The sequence below is a fragment of the Falco cherrug genome, chromosome 11, assembly GCF_023634085.1.
Source record: "Falco cherrug isolate bFalChe1 chromosome 11, bFalChe1.pri, whole genome shotgun sequence".
In the NCBI taxonomy this organism is placed as follows: Eukaryota; Metazoa; Chordata; class Aves; order Falconiformes; family Falconidae; genus Falco; species Falco cherrug.
The window spans coordinates 22,213,188-22,232,659 of NC_073707.1; the positions used below are offsets into that span (position 1 = coordinate 22,213,188).

General features: G+C 38.1%; 1 protein-coding gene and 1 long non-coding RNA gene across 19 annotated transcripts in view; both read left to right on the forward strand.

Annotated features, from left to right (window-relative positions):
• Positions 1-19,472, forward strand: part of LRCH3 (leucine rich repeats and calponin homology domain containing 3) — a 68,364-nt gene that overhangs the window by 3,620 nt on the left and 45,272 nt on the right. The window lies entirely within an intron of this gene.
• On the forward strand, positions 7,131-8,480 carry LOC129737044 (uncharacterized). The gene is made up of 2 exons (XR_008734404.1): positions 7,131-7,330; positions 8,165-8,480. It is a non-coding gene; the product is annotated as an uncharacterized LOC129737044 (long non-coding RNA).

Below are 19,472 nucleotides of genomic sequence, written 5' to 3' on the forward strand. Positions count from 1 at the left end.
ATCAAATTGAAGATGGGTGGTCTATGCTTGAGATCTTTGAATTGGATTAGCAGGAAGGTAGCTCCCCACAGTGTGTGATGCAGTAGTCCATCTAATGTTCCTGTACATGTGGGGTGGCTCATGTACAAGAAAAGCAGCATAATAATAACTTAGATACTGAAAGAGGGGAAGGCAGCTGTTCTTTATGCTCATTCTTACAACTTAATTGGAATTTTAGGAAGTGACTCAAGCTTTACAAAGTTCATTGATGATGAATAGTGAGAAGCTTCTTCATTAACAAAGCAAGGATGTACTCTTTTTTTCTTTCGTACTCTTTTCATTTAACATGCATTATCTATCCACATTTTATCTGGGTTTACTTACAACCCATTTGTTTATTCCACTCTTGTTCTTGACCAGGGAGTAGAAAAATGAAGGGCTATAAACCATCTAAGTTAAATATGAAAGGAAGCACGGTTGCATTTTGCCAGTGTTAATGTAGACTCTGATGTCATTATTTGACAGCTTTCCCAGTGGCCTAAAGCATACATTGAGCAGAAAAGTTATTTGTCAAATCCTCTATGACAGCTGTAATTACCTAAACCACTCATTGTCTCTATTTTTAAAGGGGAAGATGGGAACATGTGGGTTTAAGCAATAAAAGAAATGGCAGTTGTATGGAAATCAACTAGAAAGATGATTACATGCAGTGTACTATGTCTTGTTTCTGGAATATATTAATAGTGAAAAAGGATAGTAAGACTCAAAGGAAGAAAAAAAAATGGTCTGCTACTACCTTTTGAATGACCTTGCCAATAGGTATCTCTACAGAGTTTTGTTCATAGTAGCTTTCCATAGAAATGGTAAAATCTGGCCATGGTGTCAATAAAATTTCTATATGATAAGTGCTTGCATGCCTTTAGAAAGGTTACAGTTACTATATGAGTGTTCCGCAGTAAAAAAGTCTCACTGGTATTTTTCTTTCCTGCCAGAAATTTAGTTGATATTACCTGATGAAATGTGAAACAGCTTGAGAAGTACAGTATGGCTCATACAGTATTGGCTATATTTCCCAAACATTTGTTCTTAAAGCCAAAACAGCAGAATCTAAACCAGCCTAAGATTAAATAATTGTTTGCAAAAAAACATCTTTGGGTTACTGTATCTTGACTATAGTTTTACTATGGTCTTTTAAGATAATTTAGGAGGAAATGGGATTATTCTTTGTTCAAGTCACAGGCTATTTGTCAGAAGAGTTTGCAGTGTTGGTGCTTAGATTATCTCTAGTTTCAGTATTAAAAATCAAAACTAACATTTCATTAAGGTAGTTCAGAGTCTTGTGCTCAGATTTTTATACTTTTCTCTACCCTTACCAAAACCTAAACGGAAATACACTGTCCAGAGGTTCTAGTAGCTGTAGGGGTGAGAAGGAGGGAGGATGACAGTCATTCCCCAGACTTTAGATGGTAATCTAGCTTGTTCCATTCAGTTGCACTCTTTGCGACTCCTACTTATGTCAGTCCCTTTATAATTTAGCTTGCTTCCTCTTGTTTTCTTTCTTGTTACATTTCTGTTATTAGAAAGTCTTGATCTCACGTGTGTTCTGTGCATAAATACTGGCATTTCTTAGTCTAGGATAACAGAATTAATCTGAGCGTGGTGCTTTGGTAAGGTGGTAAACTGAAGTTGGTTCTCTTGCTTATTTTGCTACCCTCAAAACACGGAGAGCAGTAGACTGTTGTAGTTCATTTTTGTTGTATGTGTTCTGTTGGGTTTTGGTGGAGAGCTGAGGCCTGCAGTGATGCTCAATGGTTCTTGGCACACTGGCAGTGTTTCTGCCTAATGTTTTATAGCATCTGGGGAAGTGGAGCTTAAGCTTGTAGTTTCTAATCCTTGTTGCAATAAAAGTAGTAAGTGACATTCGGAATGCCTTTGTTTAATGAGTTGATCTTTTAAAACAAAAAACCAAAAAGCCCCACCATCAAACTTTTACTACCAGTAAACTTGTCTAAGTGGTGTTTAGGGTTGCATGTGTTTCTAGTTACTTCCCTAGTAGTCTTCCACTTCCCTACCTCTATCATGATCAGACTTTTCACCCACCCGCCCACTACAGTCTTGTCTGCATACATGCTCCTTTTTGGAGATAACTGTAACTACATAAAAAGTAGAGAGGAGATTGATAGGTGAATATACTGAGTCCTGCAGTCACATGAAGGACAAATTCAAGTTTAGGAGGAAAGGAAACGTCTTTGTTTTTCTCATGGTGTTTCCAGCCCTCTTCTCCTGTGGCTGTACCTGTGCTTGGAGGTAGCAAATTTATATTGGTTAAGTACTCCCTGAAGTCTGTTGTAAATACACAGCCTAATGTGATCCAGGTTCTACGCTGATGCCAAACGGGGAAGGTCTGTCTGCACCTGCTGCTGCACAGTCAACACCAGTAGTCATTGCCTTCCAGCAAGCTGTTTCATACTTACCTGGCTGAAAGCTCAGTCAGTAACTAGTTGGATCAAATCTTTGGACAGCTCGCTACATTTTCATGTGTGTGTGAGTGCCAGCAAACAGAGAGGGTGGAAAGACTGTATGGGGTGATAAGAATGAGATGGTCTGTTTTGGCAGATATGTAAGCTTAAGTTGACTTGCATCAATTGTGATATCACATCTGAACTCTATTTTGTAGCCTTTACCACTGACCTGTTGTAGATTTGCTAATTATCTTTTGTAAAACAATGTGCTAGACTTTGAATTGGTAAGCCTAGGAATTTTTTCTTTTAGAGTGTGGCTTACAGAGCTGAATTGCATTCAGTGAAACTTTACTGCTGACAGATTTCAATCTCATGCTTTCATTTGGCAAAATACATTATTTTATGCAAGTAATTTTAAACTGATGGTTTAGGTTTCACTGTAGAATGCAGCAATCAGTTTCTTCAGTAGAAGAACCAGCAGTAAAGAATTATTTACAATAAACACTGCAAATTATATAGCATGTGTTAAAAATAAAATTACATGGTAGCTAACTAAAAGGCTGTAACTCAATTCAAGGGTTCTTCTCTCTTTAGTAACTAATCGGGCTTGGATCTCATGGTTTCCAATGTTAGCCAAACAGCTTGAATTAATTGCAGTTGTGTATTTAGCTGAAATCATGAGCTCTGCAGTGTGCTTTCTTCATCTGCTGTGTCCCCCTCTCCTAAGTGGAGGGGTCAAAACTCATTCATGTTAAGTGTCCTGGCAGTCCGTGCTTTAGAGTTAAAATACTGCTTTAGTTCTCTGGATTATCGATACTTAGAGAAGATTGCAAAGGATAATACATTGTGGTCTTTATAGGATTGTTTTGCTTAAGTTAGTATTTTTGTATATATGCAGGAAGAGGACATTTCCACTTTGCAGTCCCCAAAACTGTCCTGATAGTGCCTTGCTTCAGCCTCATGTAGGATTCTGCACTACAAACCACTGCTTTCACTGACAGAGCCCAGAAGCCTCTTTAGAGTGAGGAGAGTCTTTGTTCTTTCCTAGCTGGTAGTCTTACTGATTTGAAAATTAAAATATTTGCAGTCATAGTCTTCTCTAAATGTAGTTCAAGCACTCCAAAATGAGGACATGCCTAAAAAAAATCCAACTTGCTATGCAGCCCAGGTGTTGGCTGCTGGAACATAGGGATTTTAACCATAGTCTGCTCTGTGCAGAAGGCAGTAGTGTTAGCAAGCATCTATTGAATTATTTTTCCCCTGCATTGCTGAATGACCCATGTGAATTTTAGTCTCTTTATTTTGCTTATTGCTTTAATTTAGCTCTGAATACAGAAATATGTTATTGTTGCCTTGGGCTTTTGGGTAGTGCTCCCTATTATTGAAAAGGTTTCAAACACTTTTTCATGTAATCTCTGTGAAGTGAAGCAAGGTAATGTTACTGCATTTTGTATATACATATGAAGCTTGGAATCAAAGCGTTTGCTGATTTGGGGTACTAAATTCAAAACAGTGCCTGAACTTTCAGACAACCAAGCTTGTACAGGTTAATTTTTTTGTTGTTGTTGTAGTTCTTAAGAACTTCATATGCCTTGGTGACTCCTCAGGAGTACTGGAAATCAAGCCCAATATCTAGAAAAATGGAAATACATGATTGATTACTACCTTTGGAAAAATTAGTTTAGAAGATTTGCATGGTGTTATGAAGGAAATATATGGCACTGACAGGATGAAATCTTTTTCCAAAGCAGCATTAAGCAACTTTCAGTTTAGCTATCCCTTTTTCTTTGTGTAATTCCCTGTCTTTTCCCTAACGTTTTTTCAAGAACAGTCTCTTGTATAAGACTGTTACTGTGATCAGTCCTGATTCTTCCAGTCATTTCATCCTGTCTGAAGAAATCTACTTGAACAGAAAAAGCCTGATCATGGGTGAAAAGTAATATGCAGTTGTTAATTAAAGACCTGTGGATAGTAGATACGCACAGGAAGTGAGCAATTAAAGTTATGTGGGCATCTTTGATCACAGGCTATGCTGTCTGCATACTTGATTTAGCAATGTCATGTAAATTTTTAACTGAGTTCTCTCTATGCAAAATGTCAGTGCCTTTTTCAGGTTATTTTCCTAATGCTGCATTCCAAATTCAGTCTGAATTTCTAGATTCAGTTAAATGGAATCATGCTGGCATCTGTGACTCATAAGGACAGTTCAAACCTTTACATCCATCAGGTCTCTCTTACTTGAGCCAATAAGAGAGCAGTAAGTTGTCATTCCTTAGGACCTGCTTGTGGAATGGGATGCTCTGCCTTTGAGTTGTACAGATGTTTGAGAGGAGAGGAGTGATGGTATGTGCAGGTCTTGGCTTCTGTGCTTGGTGTATTAGAGGAGATTGTGCTCTTCCAGGTTGGGGTTTCTCCTTATGTTCATGCCACATGTTCTGTCCCCAGCAATATGTTGTTACTTTAGTTCTGTCTCTTCTGTCCCCAATTTCTTTTTTCATCTCTTTCATCACAGCTTCCATGTCTCAACTTTTATTCTTTCCTTGTTAATCTTGCCCTCTGTCTGAAATGCCTCTCTCATTGCCAGCTCTGAGTCTTGTCACCCAAGTTGTTAGCACAATAAAAAGAAGAATAATCAGTATCTTAACGTTTGGTAGAAAACTCCTTGTAAATCCAAGGAAAATATTAATTTTAGGGTGCTGATAAGCCTAGTAGTGATTTAAACCTGCTTAATTCATTATTACTCTTATTTATGGCTGTATATATACTACTCAGTTCCATCTTAGGCCAAGGCTTTTACTGGTCTTTGAGTTGGTGTCATACACACTGTTCTCTAAGAGTCATTGAGCACAGTAATAGCAGGACAATTAGGTGCTTGTCATTACATTGACTCCAAGCTCAGCTATGGAATAAATGTTTTTGTAGGGGGCCACAACTGAATGTGGTTATGAGCCATAAAATATCTGCTACTTCCTTTTATTCTGCTGGCTTGCCAAGGGGTGGCTTAGCAGGGTACAAAAAATATCTTTGGAACCCATCTGTGCTAAAACAGCAGATTGATCGTTTGAGCTGTAAATGTGTTGCAAAATATTCAAGTGTTCTATATTGCATGGTGGTTCTGCTGCTGTGCAAATTGTATTCCATCATTCAGGGATGCCTGAATCATCATCAAATCAACAGATTGTTGTAATTACTGTTAAAAGTTGTAGTGTAAGAAGGAAAGTATAGAAGCTTCGCTGCTGATACCCTTCACTGGTGATTAAATGTTAGCTTTAATTCTGAGCATGGTAGAAGAAATTTTCGTGGAGAATACTACCCCACATACACCACCACCCCCATAACTGATACTGTTCAATCTGCCTTATAGTTCCTGTTCTCCTTGAAAACAATTTTTTAAAAAAAATCAGCTGTATGAATTGAATTTTCATTTTAAAGGTGCAGTCATAGCATTTATTGTGAGACTATATTTAACTGCAAATTTCTTACTATGCTCAACATAACATATTTTTCTTATTTTTTGTTTTTAAGATACTTGCTCACAATTTTTATCCCTTCAAGTTTTTAATTTTCTCTGGGGGAGAAAGAGTGTTAATTTGTAGTTAGAAATAAGAGGAAGAAGACTTTGGTTTATTTTGTTAGTGCCCAAATGCACAGCAGCTATTTAAAATCTGAAGTATTCCCTCTTTCTGTTGGTTAATTGATACGGTGAATATTAACAAATGATTCTGAGATTTATTCTCTCTTCATGTACAGTAAGGAGGCTAGTTTTTTATTCAAAAACATTCTTTTTACAATTTGCTGATGTTTACCTGAAGGTTTATTTATACTACCAGAAATATACTTTTAAGATTATTAATGTGATTATTAAACAAACAAAAAAAAACCCCAAACAAAAACAAAACAAAAAAACCCCCAAAACACACACACTCCTTAATATGAACATAAAGCCATAGTCCCTCTCTTACTTGGCATGTTATAATTTGAAGAATTAACTTTTTCCCAGGGCTATACTTTAAGATATCAAGAATATAAGGGATTACAAAACCACACCTGTATCATAATTGAGAACTTTATTGATTGCAATATGCCATAGTTTTTGCAGATTTAACTTTCGGTGCTTTTTCCATATCATTACATTCATCACAGGTTCAAGCGTGCAGATGGTTATGATCATGTGGTATAAATATGAAAATATTTAAGTATGAATAAAGAGTGTGGTACAAACTATTTGTATATCCTAGGTCTGAAACTTGCGTTTTGTTTTTGAGGATACTTTGGTGGCTACAAAAATCTCTACATAACATGTTTTCTAAAAATTGGTTCTTTTAGATATTGAAAATACCTTGACAGTACTCTGTTAACAGATTGCAAAGTTGATTGCTCTTCTTGCTTTTTTCAAGAGCATTTCTGTTACTTAATGCAAGAATCTCTTCCAGTTCACAGAATTTCATCTAGACCAAAGTATTAAAGTAAATAAAATAAATCTTTGAACATGGCTTTCCTAGCCAGAAATACCTATTTCTTATGAAATTAACATGCTTCATGTTTTTCTTGAATTTAATTTTTTCTGCACCATGGCATTCTATTCAAATTGCTATTAGGGAACAGATGAGGGAATTATGTTCACTGCTATTAGTTAAGGAGTTTACAGCACTTTGAAAGGGGAAGGCACAACGGAAGTGGTACTTTTCCCTCACAAAGCCTAGTGCACATGATTTGCGTGTGAATTGTGTAACTAATACAGATGTAATCTTTGAAGTGTCTGCCTTCTCTGCTTTCACAAATACGTGCTAAAATGAGGAGTGCATCTGCTGATCTGTTAAGTACTTGATGTCAACATTACTGAGTGTAGTTTCTGTTCACAGTCCCTGTAGTGCTGCTTCAGAAAGTGGGTAAGAAATAAGTCTGTGGAAGTTCCATTTCAATCATGAGTTATCAGTTTGAAACTAGGTGTTTTAATAGCTTTTCACATTTAAATAAAATTAAAATATTATTCAGGTTGTATTTTTCTTAAAACATTTTTCATCTTTGGATATCTAAAACAAAAGTAAAAAATACATATTTTCATCAATAATGGAAATGTTGGCACAGTACTTCCAGATTTGCAGTATTTACATAGATATATGTATCTATGTAATACTTGGGAACACCACTTGTGACCAGTTACCAGCTGGATGTAACTCCATTCTTGTTTGTAAAGAATTGTTAAATACTATCAGGTGAAATATAAACTAAAATGGGTTTATTTTCAAAAATATTCTATGGTTAGACTTTTCACAGGTTTCTAATTCTTGCTTTATAGTAGCCAAAAGAGTTTTATTTTACTTTTTTTAGAAGTATAGATGTGTTTCTGTGCTTCTAGTGAGCTTGGGGTAGATTTTCTTCATCTTGTGCTTAGAATAACAAGATCAATAATACTTTCAGGGCAAGAGAAGTGTTCAGTACTGTCACTGTTGTTAGCATTTTATCATGATTTTTCTTTTTGTGTAAACTTCAAATACCCTGCTTGACTTGCATTTTCCTACCCTTACTGCTCACTTTTTGCTGATCACTCCCATATTTATGCTGAAGCTAAATTAATCTTTTAATGCTGTGCCATTTTTATAATGACTTCAAAATTGAATAGCAGGACCAATTATTTTCAATGCATAACCCTTCCATTTTGCTGTGTGAGATTCATTGGTTTGTTCTTTGCTATTCAGTGAAAATGGAATTTGTAATTTCAGGTCTTTCAAGTTATCAAGTACCCTTGCTGCATCAAAGCCCGTCTCTCCTATCTCTCCATTCTTCTGTGCAGACTTCTGAAGGCTGAAAGTTGTTGAAGCTGAATTATTTTCATTATGTCTCTTGATTAAAATCCAGGGAGTGATTGTTGTATGGGACTGTTTTCTCTGGTTTGGGGTTGGATTTGTTTGTGCAGTGCTGGAACTACTAGTTTACCTGCTTTTTTACCTAAGTTGAAGACTGTTGTCCCTCTTTTAACCCAAGCTTGTTATCCTAGTGAGGTTCTGAGGAAAATAAATGGATTGAGTAAATATTAAATGTATGCTTTTAACAATGCTTATAATTTTTAATAGGAAAAAAGTAATAAATGGATGCAGAGGTTTGCACATGGACTTACAATCTGGCAATAGTTCTAGTGTTCTAGCTCCATTTTCAAAGGGTTTTTTTATGGCTTTTGCTTTAAAATGGTTTTGGGGGGTTTTTAAGGTCTGTTTGTTTAGTTGGGTGATTCCTTTTATACCTGAAGAAACTGTATCTGGGAGGCTTGGGGGGATGAATTCGTTTACTGTGTATTACCCCTCTCTGCTAACTTTGTGAAGCAGTCCTGTAAAATGAAACCCTGCTCTGCTGGAACACAGTCAAATATTTCATAAGCAGTGGGCAGAAGGCAGAGTGTCGTTGCTGAGGAGCAGTAGTATGCTTTCATACATTTCATGTGTCATGCTTTTGTCCATGTGTTAGCATGTATGAAGCAGTTTCTCTGTAACTTTGAGATTTTTTTCCATTTGGATTTTTTACGTGCTTGCGAATGAGCACTTTTTAAAAATAAAGTTGTGTGTATATGTAGAGCTTTAAAAATACTAGCAGTTAAAATAGTCATGAAATGGAATAATGGAGATCTCTGGAAGTGGAATTTTCATCGTCATTGTTGTACAGTGTGGGCAGTTACCACGCAGATTTTCTTCTGTGGCTCAGTGTTTGTCAAGAATTCTTCTAGTGATGCAGAAAGCTTTTGTTCTCCATTTTCTCCTGCTCTGTGCCGTTTGTACTGAGCCGATATAGATAAGAGTTGTCTCTTGCACAAAACTGATGTTTCTCAAAAAGAGCTGGAGGGCTAGAACCAACCAGCCAAAAACTTTCAAAGTGACTGCTACGGTCTGAGATTAATTTCCATCATGGCCTCTTAAGAGCAGTGTTTACTGTTAAACCTTGACTTAAGCATTTCCCTGAACAGGGATGGGTTTGGTTTGGTTTTGAACAAAAATATCTTTGCAGTTGTAGTTGGACCATTTAGGGTTCTGTTTTGTGTGTTTGCTGCCAGGGATTCATAATATTTATTTGGTGAAAAGATGTACACAATTCACCTCAAATATTAATTTGAGTATGTAACAATTGTTTTGATAGAATTACTACTAGTTTTTAGCAACCTTAGCTTTTAAAAAGGTGAAGATATATGAAATTGTGACCACAATTTCTGTAGTCCTTGATCCCTGCTAATGTCTGCGTGGTATGTTTCTGACTGAAGGTGACTTTTATGATTTCCAGATTCAAAATTTATTTCATATTATGAACATGTTTTGGCAATTGCTGTCATTTATCTCCTCATTTAGCTGTTTGATATGAGATATTTTCCATACATATCCTATACTGTTGTTTTATTTCTTGACGCTAAAATGGCTTGTACTGCACAGATGACTTGGTAAGACTCCAGCTCTTATTCTAGAATTCTGGCAATAATTGTCCTATTGAAAATTGCAGTGCTGCTTGTGTAAAGTGTAACAGACTTTTTTTGTTAGGGATGATGTCAGCATGAGAGATGGCCTCAAGGAGTCATTAAAAGAACATAGGACTTTTGACTGTTGGACTTCATTGACTTTTCTCCTCAATAAAGTACCGTTCTGCTGAAGACAGATTAGTGCCCGCAGTGGTATGGGACATACTGGTGACCTTACTGTGTATTCTGATGAAGCTGTATCTAAGTGCCGCAAATTTGGAGGCACTCTATTAAGAGCTTCAGAGAAATGCAGTAATGACAGGCATAAAATTTTATAGAAATACTTGCCTTTCTCTGAAAGTAATTGGCCTTTTTATGTGAAATTACTCACTTTGCTTTTTAAGACCTTTGTATTTTCAGTTCTAGTTTGAGCTGGTTTGTTTCTAACTGTCCATTTAAGACATTATGCAATGTATTCACAGCTAAAACTTTTCTTTGTGGTATGCCCATCTGTTGCTGACTTTAATATATTGCTCTACTGAAATAGTCTGTGGGGAAAAAGGGAGTAAGGTAATATTTTTTTAACTGATTGGTGAAACGTATAGGGAGAATATGCAAAACTAATGTGATGCTAGGTAAATTAGCTGACGTGAAAATACTTGTAGATGAGGAATTGTTATCTACAATATTAAGATAAATTGAAGTCATTGCTAGCTTTTAGTAAAATAGATTAATGGTAGAAATATTAAGTCTTTACTGGTTGCATTTTACATTTCCAGCCCTCCTGACTGACTGACTTTTGCCTTTATTTCATGCCAGGTCTCCTTCCCCAAGTTATGGTTTAGTCATGGAGCCATAGGAATTGCTGAATACATTAGATACTTCACTGATACAGATGAAAGCCAGAGCAGAGCATTAAGCAAAGTGACAGTAAACTTCTACAGTCTTCCTCTCTGATAGTCTCTTCACGTGGAACTCTCAATAGCTATGAACAGATTGTTGAGGGTGGTTTGAAAACATAGTGGGTGTACCTGGAGTGTCTAAGCTGTTTGTGGGAGTGCCAGCTTGGGCAGCATAAATTTATTCAAAAGTCACTGTGCTGCCTTATAGGAGTTTTCTAGCCTGGCTCAGTGCTACCTAGGATGTCTTGATACTCTTCTGTCAGCAGTGTCATTAGCTATCACAGTACACTATCTGCATGAGGTTTTATACAAACCTGTGGTGTTACTTTATCCATGTAATCTGACCCTTCCTTCTCCTTCCTTTTTCTGAATAATTGAAAGTTGACTATTTTAATTTTTTTAAATTTTTTATTATTATTATTTAATTATCTTAAACCATAGGCTATGGTACCTGGCATAGTATCTTAGAGCATAATCTTGAAATCCTGGATGAACTAGTATTTATCGTATTTCTGTTTTCCTATCTTTTTTGTGAGAAGTTGTATGTGCAGTATAGTTTCTTGGCAAGAGTCTTTTCTATTTTACATAGCTTCTTCTATGTGTGCTACCTTACTACATGCTACATGCTTTCCGTGTAAAAATGGAGAGGTGAGGGAAATTGAATTGAAGGGGATGACAATGTGGGTTAAGACCTTGAAGCTCTCTGAGTGCTTACAGGCCACTCTCTGGACCATAAGAAAAATGTGTTTCTTTCAACTTGTAGAAATAAGGAAATGAGAAGTTGCCATGTAGAACACACAGCCTTCTCTCCTCTCTTAACAAGCAAATGACTTCCTATTACAACACCAGCTCAGCCCTCTGTTCTGGAGGTGACAGCTTCTGTTGTGTCCTGTAACAAAGTACGTTTTTGAATACAACTTACTGTGATCTGAGGACAATTTTTTTAATGACAATGGCAAGCTTTTTAATTAAAAATAAGATAAAAAATATGTATTATTAAGTGACTTGACTTTTAGATTCAGCATTCCAACTCAAGCCTGCAAAAGAACATCTTCAACTGAAGTTTAAAGAAGCTTCAGTATAGTTTGAGGAGACACTGTCACAACACGTTGAAGAAGCTTCAGCCCTTTCCCCCGTTCATTCTCCTCTGGGCTGTAAACAAGATCACTAAGAACAAGTTGCTCTAAGTTATGAAGTGACAACCAGGTTCCTCCCCTGTGAAAGTGAGAAGTGATACTCAAGTCTTGAGTCATCAGTTGTCTTGAAATAATCAAGAGATGTAAAAGAAAATAAATTGCTTTCCAATTGAGGAAGAGAGCCCGTAGAAGGGAGGCATGCCTTTCCTGAATAATATAGGATAAGACCAGCTCAGGCCTATGGGAAGCACAAATAGTGGAAATCATTGGTGCTTTCATTGGGAGTATAGCATTTTACTGGTATTTATTCTTCATAATCCTCAGTGTGAGAACTGAGAAAAGCATATGTCTTAAATAAACACAGATGAGGAAGAAATACAGGGGGAAAGGTAAATTTCATGTTATGTATACTGGGATTGAGGGCCTAAATCAAAGCAGCAAATCTGAACCATTTAATGATTCTAGGTCGCTTCTCCCAGATAACAAGTGATGTGACAAGAGGAAACGCCCTCAACTTGTGCCAAGGGAGGGTTTGGATTGGATATTAGGAAAAATTTCTTCACTGAAAGGGTGGTCAATCATTGGAACAGGCTGCCCAGAGATGTGGTGGAATCACCATCCCCAGTGGTGTTTAAAAAACACATTGATGCAGTGCTTAGTGGTGGACTTGGTAGTCCTGGGTTAATGGTTGGACTTGATGCTTTTAAAGGTCTTTTCCAACCTAAATGATTCTCTGATTCTGTGTTGCAACAAAATATTTACAAAACAAGCTTAATCTCCTTTGTTTTAGCCAAGATGGTTGCTTAATGGTAGAGGAAAATAGAATGCTTAAGTAATGAAGACTTTGATCTGATTCAATTCCAAGTAATGTCTGCTTAGAAAATCCTGATTAAGTATTTTCTTTCAAAAGTTGTTTTCTTTCTTCTGGCCTTTTTCTAAGCCTTTTTGTGAAGGCAAAGCTTCAACTTGTTTGTCAGTGTGCAAATAACAGCTACTTTAAGGAGACTGTGCTGCCAAAGGAAGTCACTGACCTTATGTATCCACTAGAGATACAGTTTTTCTAAGTCCTAGTCCTCCCCAAGTTAGCTTCAGGCAAAAATTGCAGGAGTAGTTGCAACAACTTAAAAAAATCATGTGAACTAATTTGACTGTTTTTCTGCCTGGTGAATTGGGAAATGCTCACTCAAGCGTTGCAGGATCAGTAGCTTACAGCATTGGTCTGGTAAGGAGTATCCAGTAGATACACCCTCTGGGATCCAACTATACTGATGTAAAATTGTATCTCCAAGACTTTCACATACAAATTTAAACTAACTTGGTTAAACTGGTACAAAAGGCTAGGCATACATGTTTCACACTATGGTTTGATTTTTTTCTTCTCTTTTTTTCTTCTTGAGTTTAAAGTCAACAAGGAGTAGGTTTGCATCAAACCAGAATAGCCTCCTTTAAATCAGGTTTATCAATGAAGGGGTGAAACTCCTTACTAGTTTCATAGGTGTCGTCCGAAGGCAGCTTTCCCTGGAGATAAATACAAAAAAACAGGGACCTGCAATGCAGCTGGCCTGTGAGGAGCTGAACTTCCCCAATTTAACCGGACTTGGTGAGGTGGAGACTCTGGTTCATTTCCTCAGTGTTAGATCTTTTGCAACATTGCTTCTCCAACTTTCACTTAGTTTGTTTGGCTTTATGTTTTAGGGTTGTTTGATAGAGAATTGTCATTATACTGTTGGCTGGATGCCCACATTTAGTGACAGAAGGGAATGCAATTGCTAGAATTGAGATCGGGGAGAGGAATTGTCTGCCAGAAGTTAGAAGCAGAGCATATATAAAAACTTCTTTAACCCAAAACCCCATAGGAAGGGGTTAGAATTAATCCCGATTTTCAAACACAGATAAACAGTTCCACTTTGCATCATCTCTGCTGTAGCAGTACGAGTTACAGTTTGTATTCTGTCTGTAATCTGTCCCATTGTATATTGACTGGTCATAAGGCCCAGCTGGTAGGTCATCTGACTTCCTTTATCTGCTTCTCTTTTAAAGCCACTGAATTCCGCTCCCTGCTAATCTGTGAAGTTGCTACATCTAATTCCTGAAGGTGTTTGCTTTGCTCCGCTATGTGCCATCCTTAAAATGTCTTGCTGTGTACTTAGTACCTGTACTGAGCAAAACTTGGGAATAAATCCCTGATCACAACTCTGTATTTGCTACCCTGAAAATAATTCTGTGTTTTATTAAAGTGTGTGTGTTAAGGAACCAAAAAAATGCAGTTTCATGGTTATTGTTAGTGCCTAGACTTATCAGCTAGTCCAAATCCCAGCTACTACCAAAAGGCATGGTCCCTTTCTTCCCTACACATGCAGCCACACATTCTCATCTTCTCCCTTATATTCGTGTTGGAGATTACACAACTGCAGCATGAATCAGATCAGAAGGGCTGAAAACTATTTATCGCATTGTATTTTTACAGGATTTTTTCTCAGTAATGAGAGCCAACTGGCTGTGTGGCAGCACAATCAGGAGTGCTGCACAAGGGAGGGGTTGATAATGCGTGGCCAGTAAGGCATCGTTCCTTTCATCATTCGCGGCTTAGAGTAGCTGACTGTGAAGCCAGGGTCTCCATTGAAAAATGAATAAATAATACTTGACATAATTTTGATCAGTTTAGGCTACTGATTTTCCTACTCTAGAGCAGACTATAAGATAAGCAGCCAGAGTTAATGGAATATTAGTTCTCAGTTCCTAGCAGGAAACTGGAGCTTGTCACTCTTGCCTGTTCTCCAGTAACCCCACAAGAACATCTGTATAATGGTGTTCTATAGTTTCTGCTGGGTTTTGGTTTTTATTTTTAATAAACAAGCAATATAATTCCTTACAAAAGGAAAACTAAATTATTTCAGAGGATGTGGCATTGTATTCCAAGTTGTTACTCTGATTAGAATGTTTATCCTCTTCTTGCAGTACTCATGAGGTCTGCTCCTGTGAGAAAGTCATGCTTTCATTGGGAATGTGCTTTCTTGTCAGAGGATGTACAGCAGCTGACATTAAGTGCAGGACTGTAAAATATGTGTTTGTTTAGTCAGTGTTTTTTAGGGCAACAAACACCTGTGAGATTTTCATTCATGTATAAGAGAAAGGTAGACTACAGCAAATATGCATTAAAATCGTGTGGAGAGAAAAAAGGGAGGGAGAATGGGAGTTGGTGCTTAGAATCTTCTGTTTTCCTCTTTGATCCTGGGTATGACTGAGTTTTCTTATTTAGTATAATTATAGTTCTTACAAATCTTTGTACATAGATTTTTCTAGTCTTAATACAGAATAGTGAATGTTGCAGAGACCAGGCTTTGTAAGAGAGTCTAATTCATTAATTTCTTGGCTTGATGTGATGTGTTTTAATGGAGAAGAGTTGAAGGGGCAACTGCTTAAAAAACCCTACTGTAGTTCAAATAACCTGGAAGCCAGATTCTGCAAAATTCCCTTGTGTGACTCTTCTTAAGATGCACTCCTTTTAAAAAAAAAAGCTACCCAAGTTTCATTTCATAATCTAGGTGTTGAAGGCAAAGGTAAATGCTTTGGCAATAGTTCTTGCTCACTAAAATTGCTTCAAGCAAGGTATTTGTGAACGTTCCTCAGGGAAGTGAGGGGGTTTTCTTGGGTTTTAAAACCTTTGGCAAGAAGCTTTGTTATTTGTATTGAATGTTCCAAAACAAAACCGTAGCCAGAGGAAATAGCATATGTGAAACTTTGATCCACACATCTGAAACTTGACAATGATTTGGCAATGGTTTGAAACAAGTTTTATAAAGCACAGTGTTAAGCAGCTTTGGTTAAAAGTATGTGCAAACCTTGTCTTTAGCACACAAGGCAGGAAACCTAGAGGCCTGATTTCAGTGTGAAGTGTAATCTTTCAATTTGCTTGCAGGTTATGCAGTGTATTCTCAGGTTGATGAAGTAGGCTTTGGTGGTAAGCACCTCTGCATTCCAGGCATAGCACCACCAAGTTGACATTTGGAAGAAACCACTAACCTTTGCCTCATTTTCTGTAACTGCAGAAATCATAGCCTGTTCATGTTGCAAAAAACAGCAGGTTGGAGATTCTTGGTTACAAAACATTAGTCCATGGAAATGGTTAAAGCACAGTTTAATGCTACTGGTACTCCTCCTGATAGGAATGTGGTCATACCTATCAAGAATGGATCTGCTGAGAATTGAAATGTGGTAAGTGTGTCAAGGATGGATCACATTTGGAATCTAATTTTCCTTCCTGAAATATTGGAAATTGGAACTAGAAGTTAGGGGGGATATTTCATTACAGGACTGCAAAAATAACGTAGGTGAAAACAGTCTTCATTATGCCTGTTACTCCAGTATTCCAGCTTGGGCGGTGGTGCTGTGGTGGCTTGACCCAGGCTGAATGCCAGGTGCCCACCAAAACTACTCTGTCACTCCCCTCCTCAATCAGACACGGGAGAGAAGATATAACAAAAGGCTCATGAGTCAAGGTAAGGACTGGGAGATCACTCAGCAGTTACTGTCACAGGCAAAACAGACTCAACCTGGGGAAATTAATTTACTACAATTCAAATCAGAAAAACATGTTCCAACCACCCCTCCCTTCTTCCCAAATTACTCTACATCCTCCCCCAGAACAGCATAGGAGAACCGGGAGTGGGGGTTATGGTCAGTTCATCACATATTGTTTGTGCCACTCGTCCTCCTCACACTCTTCCTCTGCTCCAGCATGGGGTCCCTTCCCACAGGAGACAGTTCTCCATTAACTTCTGCAATGTGAGTCCTTCCCATGGGCTGCAGTTCTTCACACACTGCTACAATGGGTCCCTTCCACTCAGTTCGGTCCCGCAGGAGCAGACTGCTCCAGTGTGGGTCCCCCCTGGGGTCACAAGTCCTTGCAGCAAACCTGCTCCAGCCTGGGCTTCCCATGGGTCACAGCCTCCTTCAGGCATCCACCTGCTCCGGCATAAGGTCCTCCATGGGCTGCAGGTGGAGATCTGCTCCCCTGTCAACCCCCATGGGCTGCAGGGGCACTGCCTGCCTCACCATGGTCTTCACCACCAGCTGCAGGGGAATCTCTGCTCCAGTGCCTGGAGCACCTCCTCTCTCTCTCGCTGGCACAGATTGGTTTTGGGTTGGGTTTTTTTTTTCTTAATATGCTGTCACAGAGGTGCTACCACCGTTGCTGATTAGCTTGGCTTTGGCCAGCGGTGGGTCTGTCTTGGAGCCAGCTGGCATTGGCTCCATTGAACATGGGGGAAGCTTCTGGCATCTTCTCACAGAAGCGACCCCTGTAGCCCCTCTGCTACCAAACCTTGCCATGCAAACCCACTACAGGTGCTATCACATCAGCAGTACGCGTTACCTAAGTAAAACAAAGAAGGAACAGCCTCATTTTGGTTCAGTAAATGCCACCTTCTTTCACCTTAACTTAATAGGTTTACAAGAAGTGTATCTTAGATACATGGGAGAATAGCTGGGAAAAGTTCAGGTTTGACAAGACTGGCAGGTAGAAGGTGAGTCAGGACATGACATCTCTGAGGTTTGTTTTAAGTTAGGGTATAACAGCAGTGGTGGTGTGTTACCACAGCAGGCAGGAAGAGGTAAAATCACCCGTCCTGTGTCAGGAAATCCTGCAGGTGTGAAATGAAGCTCTAAGGATGCCATCATTTTTAGTGCTTAGAAAGGAAAACATTTCCAGGTACTGAGTACAGAGACCATTCTATCAGAGAGGTACTCTTTTATGATTATTTCTGATTTTCCTGTGCAAATAGAGTCAGTACAATAATACCAGTAGCTCATCTGCTTAGTGCTGTGCTTTGATTTTATTAATTTTCTTTTAGTAGATTTATGGGAATGTTTCCTAAAAATCAGCAGGGTCCACAAGCATTGCTCTTCTCAGATTTTCATTTCAAGTTCTGAAATCTTTGGGAGGTGAAACAATTCATAAAACCAGGATGAATATGCATTAATTTATTGAGCTAACAGAATGAATAATAAAAAAAAGAGAAGTTAAGGTTTATATAACAATGTGCTTCAAATGCATTTGGAAATGTAATTGCTCTAATAGAGTTGATTCTAAGTATCATAATTAAGCAATCAAATGGCATCAAGTTCCTCAAAAGATCGGTTTAGTGACGTTATCTGAAACGTAAGCAGTTAATTTCCAGGGAGGAGCAGCCTGACTCTTCCGGAGTGGTAGTTGTAAATGAGTTGTTCAGGTGAGCCACTTTCCATGTCTGTGAGGTTACATCAGCTACTTCAAGGATATTCTTCAGTGTGATTTCGGTTTTGTTATTGCTGTTGTGAAACTGTGGTGTTTGCTTCTGGTCTTGAAGTTCTGTATGTGGCAGGGGGAGTAAGTGTTTACACAGTTCCAGATTCTTAGTATGTTCCTTCTTGAACAGCTGTACTTTGTCCTTTTACAGCAGTTCTTTCTACCTTTTGCCTTCTGTCACTGTACTGGCTGTCAGCCTCCTGGTCATTGATTGGTTTACCTAATTATTTATATGAAAATATATTTTTGTCTGTAAGGTGCAAGCTAATATATTTTAGGTTTGCCTGTTACAAAAGGAAAAGCAGGAATGTGCTTTCAAGTTACAATGCACGTTTCATGATTTTAGGTAAAACAGAACATTTGTTGCACTTCAAATTAAGTTATCCTAGTTGAGGGCAGTATATATGGCAGCCAGTGTTACCGTCAGGATTCAAACCAACTCACCGACACCAGTATTGTTGCATCACTGCAGCATTTTCATGGCTGATGTCACACAACTGCAACTGGGTTACTACAGAGGACACGATACATCATGGGTGGGAGCCCACAGTTTACAGCTGCTGACATAATGTCACAATCTCTTTTACATTAGTGTTTTGCCGGCGGGTGTTATGGTGGTTGCTGACATTTGGTTTTGAATAGATGGCCAAAGTTCTATGCTTTGCTGTTTTAAATTAAAAAAAAAAAAAAAAAAAAGAAAAAAAAAAAGAAAAAAAAAAGAAAATTTAAAAGTGTGTTGGGAACACATGCAGATCTCTGGTGACAAAAGGCAGATTTTTTTAATCAACAAAATTTTGTAGCACAGCCCAGGCTTAGAACTGGCCTTCATTGTTGTAGTTAATTGGAATGAGAGCAGAAGCCATATTCCCATGCAACAGGATTAATGGACTGATCACATTAGCATCTCGTGATGAATTGGAATTCACCACCACCCATCTAGTTTGAGTGCCAGCAACAGTTGAGCTGCAGCTCTCTTTCTTTGTAGTGTATGTGGTGGGTTAAAGTACCCAGTAGGTTAAACAGTGCATCTTTATGCATCAGTGATTTTCCTTTGGAGACAAAATTTGTGTTATAGCTTAAGTTAAAGATGTGTGAACACAGCCCTGGTTATATTTGATGTTAGAGGAACATTCTTCTTTGAGGAGGAAGAGTTTACATTTAATGCCAAATGATGCAATTTTAAATGTAGTGTATCCTCTAGTTGCATTTAACTTTGGATTTGCTGGCTTTCTGAATGTCATCCCAATTAAGATGGAAAAGGTCAGTGATCTG